The sequence below is a fragment of the Electrona antarctica genome (assembly GCF_951216825.1).
Source record: "Electrona antarctica genome assembly, chromosome: 21".
Classification (NCBI taxonomy): Eukaryota; Metazoa; Chordata; class Actinopteri; order Myctophiformes; family Myctophidae; genus Electrona; species Electrona antarctica.
This window is the reverse complement of record NC_136802.1, coordinates 9,181,799-9,189,298: the sequence shown is the minus strand read 5'-3', so window position 1 is coordinate 9,189,298 and position 7,500 is coordinate 9,181,799. Positions and strand designations below refer to the sequence as shown.

Genomic DNA, 7,500 nt, shown 5'->3' with positions numbered 1-7,500 from the left:
TAAGGAAGGGGAGCGGGGGTGGCGGTGTGTGTGGGGGGGCTACAGGTACACCTGACCTGATGAAGCCATCAATGTTTGATGAATAGAACGGTTGTTCTCAAAGTGGGGTCTGTATAAATTATTGATATAGTTAGTAGTAACCAAATGGACCCTTATGGGGCTGTATACTCTAAGAGTGTACAGATGGGGCGACTGTGGCTCAAGAGGTAGAGCAGGTCGTCCAATGATCCATGGGTCGGCGGTTCGAATCCCGGCTCCTCCTGTCTACATGTCGAAGTGTCCTTGGGCAAGACACTGAACCCCAAATTGCTCCCGATGTGCTGGTTGGTACCTTGCATGGCTTCCGCCGCAATCGGTGTATGAATGTGTGTGTGAATGGGTGAATGTAATGCACAATCTATGTAAAGCGCCTTGGATAAAGGCGCTATATATAAATGCACCATTTACCATTTTAGATGGAACCTTATACGGGTCCATTTGGTTCCATTTGTACACTCTCAGAGTTATGGGTTCCTTGAGTATAGGTGCCAGAAATAAATGTATATACATATATCAAATCAGTTCAACTACTGTCTCAGCGGTCCAGGCACCTTGGCTGGTAGTCCAGTCTGGCAGCGTACCGCGGGTTCGACTCCTCTGGCTCAGCGGTCCAGACACCTTGGCTGGTAGTCCAGTCTGGCAGCGTACCGCGGGTTCGACTCCTCTGGCTCAGCGGTCCAGACACCTTGGCTGGTAATCCAGTCTGGCAGTGTGCAGCGGGTTCGACTCCCGATCTCGACGGCCTTTACTGCATGTCCCCCCCCCCCTCCCCCATATCTCTCCCCATTTGTCAGCCTACTGTCTATCCCTCCATAAAAAATATTTAACCAGCCATTTTTATTAAAGAAAATAAATCTTTTTGAAAATGTTTGCACTTTTTAACACCACAAATCTTGCATGGGGTCCTTAATTGTGGCACAAAACATTTTCAGATGCAGGTCTGCGGCCAAATACACAATTAATCTAGTGGCCATTTTGGGCGGGAACCCCTTTTGGTGTTAGCATTATGTTATGCTTTAGCTATTGAAAAATAGCAGATCTACAAGCTCACAAGCTTGTAGGTCTGCTATTTTTGAAAAATCGAAGAACCACTGACATAGAAACATAGCTTTTTCACAAAACTGTCAGGATGTAGAACACTTTTTTAGAATCTGATCTCAGGTCAAAATGGGTTAATTGACATGACAAGGTTCGAGAGCCACTGGAATAGAAAATGTCTCAACCAACTGGATGTGCAGGTTGGTTCTATCTTATAGTCAGGTTGTAAAGAATTGTACGTAATATTAAATAGGCTCTATTTGAAGAGCCGATTGCTCAACTGATGCCAACCTCCACAGTGTCCGGTCAAACCCTGAACCACGGACAACATCACATCACACCTGTCCTCCGTCAACTGCACTGGCTCCCAATTAAGTACAGAATTGACTTCAAAATACTCACCATCTATCTATAAATGCACCAAGTCTCTACGTCTGTACGTACGTCTGTAATCCACGTAACTCGAGAACCGGCGTTCACCCCACGACTTCAAATTTGACACACACGTTCCACACCCCCACAGGGAGTGCAGTGCCCGGTGTCAAGTCCGTCGGATAGCCGGTTGTCCAGAACCAGCACAAAAGCCTCTGCCCGGGCTCTGGACCTGATCAGGCTCCCCCGCTACCTCTCTGAACTCATCCAACACCGCTTCCTCAGGTCAAGCACTGCCAACCTCCTGGAAACCCACAAGGCAAAGAAATACAACGAACTTGGGGTGACAGGGCCTTTCTCAGTGGCCGCCCCTTCACTAGTGGAACTCATCCCCAGCTCACATCAGAGCTGCCTCCACCTTCACCAAGTTCAAAAGCAACACTCTCAAAACCCAACTTTTCAGACTTGCTTTCCCTACATAGAGTACATCCTCACCCTCCCTTTCTGTTTGTTTACCCTTCTATCCCTTAGTTTGTTGTTTTTAACCTTTTTAACATTCAAACAGCATTTGAATAGGACCATCAAAATAAGTGTGAGTATAATTTCAGCAAACATTTGTAGCACATATCTGAACTTTTCTCATAATAGCCTACAGAAATGTTAGCAGCAAATCCAACTAAACATGAAAAAAACGTATAGGCTACTCACTTTTAGTTGCACGCACACTAACAAAAACACAGAAAGGGAAAATAAATAAAAAATAAATAAAGAATGACTGATGCAACCTATGTAAGCAGCAGCAGGCACTAATCAAGCAGCAGCACTAATTGCTAATTGACCACACCTGGCTTGTGGGTCAGGCATGGCTGAGGGGAAGTAGGGGTAGCCTGGCTAATAAGCCAGACTCAAATCACACTGTCGTGTGGTATTTGAGTCTGGAGATGCTGTGTATGGATCTTGTTTCCCAGGGGGCGTCTCTTTGACGCAATTGGTCAGAGCTACTGTCAGTCAAAGGTCTCAAGCATTGAACGTCACTGTACCAAAGCCCGCCCATATTGCATACCGTGTCCCGATTGGCCACACCAGTTCTCTGGTGTAGGAAATGGGCGTACAATTGAGCCTCTCCAGACCGTAATCCGCCGGCAGGCAAATTTATTTTGCCAACGGCTGATTCGGTCTGGCTTATTAGCCAGGCTAAAGTAGGGGTGCTGGGGGGGCTGGAGCACCCCCTCCCCCCAGGCACAGCCCCCCCCCCCCTCGGACAGGAGGGCAAAAATAATAATACTTTTAATCAAAACTAATTTCTGTTACTAGGCCTAATAAATATGCTGTATCACAGCTTTATCCTGGTTAGTCGCCTGTGTCAGTTTGTTCATATAACTTGCGTATGGAGAGGTAAAGTTGTTCATATAACTTGCGTATGGAGAGGTAAAGTTGTTCATATAACTTGCGTATGGAGAGGTAAAGTTGTTCATATAACTTGCGTATGGAGAGGTAAAGTTGTTCATATAACTTGCGTATGGAGAGATAAAGTTGTTCATATAACTTGCGTATGGAGAGGTAAAGTTGTTCATATAACTTGCGTATGGAGAGATAAAGTTGTTCATATAACTTGCGTATGGAGAGGTAAAGTTGTTCATATAACTTGCGTATGGAGAGGTAAAGTTGTTCATATAACTTGCGTATGGAGAGGTAAAGTTGTTCATATAACTTGCGTATGGAGAGGTAAAGTTGTTCATATAACTTGCGTATGGAGAGGTAAAGTTGTTCATATAACTTGCGTATGGAGAGGTAAAGTTGTTCATATAACTTGCGTATGGAGAGGTAAAGTTGTTCATATAACTTGCGTATGGAGAGGTAAAGTTGTTCATATAACTTGCGTATGGAGAGGTAAAGTTGTTCATATAACTTGCGTATGGAGAGGTAAAGTTGTTCATATAACCTGCGTATGGAGAGGTAAAGTAAAAAACACTTTTCCGTGTGAAAATTCACCCCCACCTAAACGTTCAGCACCTCCTACTGTGAATCTTCCCGCAGCCATGAGTATGCAACCAATGAAATTGCCTGTACTGCTGACATGACAGGAGTGGCTCAGGGGTAGAGCGACCGGATGGCCACAGCCGTCATCACAAATGTGATGTGGTCAGCACATTTGGTGGCTATGGCCGAATATAGGCCAAAGAGTATTTTTCGTGCAAAACTAATGCTCCCCAAGTTTGACATGTCACTGTTGTCACATGCTACTTAAAGTATTTTGTATTTGGAAAATTTTGCCTTATATTGGTCATCTATGGTTTGGTATACAAAAATGGCCATAACTTTTTTTTTTTGCGTTGGATCCGGCAGAGCAGACCTCTCACTATGTGGACCTTAATGACCAAGTGAGTAGAAAAAAACACAAATAAAAAGTATGTCATGACATCACAGGTTAATCTCTATTCCTTGAGCTTTTGGGCCTGTGGCTCCCCGGCTAATATGATATGCGACAAAAAATAAAGAACAAGTTTGAGGGCAATATTTGCTGGCCTTTTGTACACAGGTAGTCAGATACGAGCCACTGCCACCAGCGTACAGTATAAAGTAGTATACGGCACCGTAAGCCCCTCATCTCGTATTGATGGGAACACTCTCCGCTGCACATTTTTCCGGCCAGCCCCTCCATCGATAAATCACATTCGCCTCAAGGTCCGCTAGTCTAATCCAATCCGGTCCAATCTAATTTTTATTGGTATGTAGCTTCTTTGGCGACGTTGTCTGTCACAAACGGTCCCAATAAAAGCCTGAGCCTTGACCTCCCACTGCAAGGTGATATACATACATACTGTATAGGACCCCCCCCCTCCTCCTCCTCTCACCACCACCATACTGTACTAACTGTAGGACCCCCACCCCACTCACCACCACCACACTGTACTAACTGTAGGACCCCCACCCCTCTCACCACCACCATACTGTACTAACTGTAGGACCCCCACCCCTCTCACCACCACCATACTGTCCTAACTGTAGGACCCCCACCTCACTCACCACCACCATACTGCAGGACCCCCCCTCTCACCACCACCACCATCTGACTTCCAGAGTGTCGCAGTCCCGCCCCCTTTCAGAACGACGAACGGCCCGGAAGAGACATTCCCATTTATTTTCCCCATAGACGTTTCAGAAAGTATTTATTGAAAGACCTTTAAGACTCAGACAAACTAAGCCAACTCGGCTCCTGACAAATCATGACAATAAACACAATTTTAACAATAATTAGAAAGAAGAAAAAGCCTTTTTTTCTTCTTTCTAATTATTTGTTGGGCCTGAAAAGATTGAGAACCAGGCGACTGAATGGAGCCACACTGTGAATCAGTGGTTTTCAACCAGTGGTCCTTGAGGAGGTTCCAGGTGGTCCCCAGACCCAGCTAAATGATGGAGAGTTGGTAACCAAATGGACCCTTCTAGATCTTTAACTCTTGAGAGTGTAAAATGAAACCAAATGGACCCGTTAAACATCTGCACTTAATTTACAAGAAGTCTACACAATTAGAGTAAAATAATTGCTATTTTGATCAACGTGTGCCTGTTATCTCTCCTAATGGTACCAGCATCAATACTAGCATAGAATTCTGGACAAAATCTTATCCAACGATAACAAAATATTCTTTAGTTTTGGGTCTGAGAGGCTAAATGTCATCAAATGGTGGTTCCGTGGCTCAAATGCTGAATAAATAATGGGCCTTGATGTGAAAAAGGTCGAAAGCCACTGCTGTAAATACTGGCTTAGCGTTGCTGTAAACCAGTAAAGAGCGAGCCAGGGTGACATTTGCAACATGAAGAAGAAGATGGGCGCCTTTTATTTGTGGCATAAAGAAAGCCCTTGGCCCAAATCTGGCCCAGCACTAATAATATGCATCTACAACAGAGAGTTGAAAGCAGGAGTTCGATGCCACTATACTGCAGACACATTTTGATTGGCTTGTTAGGAAGCTGTTGATGACGACCATTACCGAGAGAGGAGGCTCTCCTCACTTAAATGTCACCCACGCGACACACACAGACACACACACACACACACACACACACACACACACGACACACACCACACACACACACACGGGCACACACACGGGCACACACACACACACGGGCACGTACGCACGCATAGCACACACACACATACACACACACACACACACACACACATGCACGCACACACGCACACAGGCTATGACAGTGGTGGCAGAACGCTTGTGCCGTAGTCACTGTAAGCTGATTAGCTGGACAGCCCGACTGTAACGTTGTTAGTGCGATGGAACACACATCTCTCTCTCTCTCTCTCTCTCTCTCTTGATCCCGCTGTCTCTCTATGTCTCTCTCTCTCTCTCTCTCTCTCTCTCTCGCTGTCGCTCTATGTCTCTGTCTCTCTGTTCTCTGTCTCTCTCTCTCTCTCTCTTCTCTCTCTCTCTCTCGCTCTATGTCTCTGTCTCTGTCTCTCTCTCGCTCTCGCTCTCTGTCTCTGTCTCTGTCTCTCTCTCTCTCTCTCTCTCTCTCTCGCTCTCTCTCTCTCGCTCTATGTCTCTCTCTCTCTCTCTCTCTCTCTCTCTCTCTCTCTCGCTGTCGCTCTATGTCTCTGTCTCTCTGTCTCTGTCTCTTTCTCTCTCGCTCTATGTCTCTGTCTCTCTGTCTCTCTGTCTCTCTGTCTCTCTGTCTCTCTCTCTCTCTCGCTCTCTCTCTCTCGCTCTATGTCTCTGTCTCTGTCTCTCTCTCTCTCTCTCTCTCTCTATCTCTCTATCTCTCTCTCTCTCTCTCTCTCTCTCTCTCTCGCTGTCTCTCTATATCTGTCTCTCTCTCTCTCTCTCTCTCTCTCGCTGTCTCTCTATGTCTCTCTCTCTCTCTCTCTCTCTCTCTCTCTCTCTCTATGTCTCTCTCTCTCTCTCTCTCTCTCTCTCTCTCTCCCCTTCTCTCTCTCTCTCTCTATGTCTCTCTCTCTCTCTCTCTCTCTCTCTCTCTCTCTATGTCTGTCTCTCTCTCTCTCTCTCTCTCTCTCTCTCTCTCTCTCTCTCTCTCTCTCTCTCTCTCTCGCTGTCTCTCTATGTCTGTCTCTCTCTCTCTCTCTCCTCTCTCTCTCTCTCTCTCTCTCGCTGTCTCTCTATGTCTCTCTCTCTCTCTCTCTCCTTCTCTCCCCTTCTCTCCGTGCTCGGTCGTCCTCCTGGAGCCTGTCAAGAGAAACCCGGGAGCGCGAGGAGAGAAACCATGAAGTGACATCATCAGCAGCATCAGCCACATTCCTGCAGGGGGAGGGGCTAGGGCCGGGGGATGGGGATGGCGATGGGGAGAGGAGTGGGCTGGAAGCAGTGGAGATAGGGAGGGGGGGGCACATGTGTGGCGTTGGCGGGGAGGGGAGGGGAGGGAGGAGGGGGCAGGGGGGGTGACTCAAGAGGGAGGAGAGTAGAATGTCCCGAAACTTTTGAGGTTAGAGAGAGACCCCCCCCCTCCCCCTTACTCCAAACAGCAATGAGTTGCATCAACTCATTGCTGTGCGTGCGTGGTGTGCGTGCGTGCGTGCGTGCGTGCGTGCGTGTGTGTGTGTGGGGGCACGCGTGTGTGTTGGTATGTCTGTGTGCGTGTGTGTGTGTGTGTGTGTGTGTGTGTGTGTGTGTGTGTGTGTGTGTGTGTGTGTGTGTGTGTGTTGGTATGTGTGCGTGTGTGTGTGTGTGTGTGTGTGTGTTGGTATGTGTGCGCGTATGCGTGTGTGTGTGTGTGTGTGTGTGTGTGTGTGTGTGTGTGTGTGTGTGTGTGTGTGTGTGTGTGTGTGTGTGCGCGCGCGTGTGTGTGTGTGTGTTGGTATGTGTGCGTGTGTGTGCGTGTGTGTGTGTGTTGGTATGTGTGTGCGTGTGTGTGTGTGTGTGTGTGTGTGTGTGTGTGTCTCTCTCTCTCACTACAGTACACGGCTCCTAGCTCTTCCTCATCATGCGCTCCCTGTTTTAATTCATGTCCCCCCCCCACCATCCCCTCCCCCCTCCTACTTCTCCTTTCTCTCTCTCTCTCTCTCTCTCTCTCTCTCTC

The 7,500-nt window shown here is 47.3% G+C and overlaps 1 protein-coding gene across 1 annotated transcript in view; it reads right to left on the bottom strand.

The window, feature by feature from the left end:
- Positions 1-231: 231 nt before the first annotated feature.
- LOC306914194 (uncharacterized protein) overlaps positions 232-7,500 on the bottom strand; it is a 61,037-nt gene continuing 53,768 nt past the window's right edge. The window contains exon 11 of the transcript XR_013788666.1: positions 232-257. The gene's annotated coding sequence lies outside the window, so the exon portion shown is untranslated. The remainder of the gene's footprint in view (positions 258-7,500) is intronic.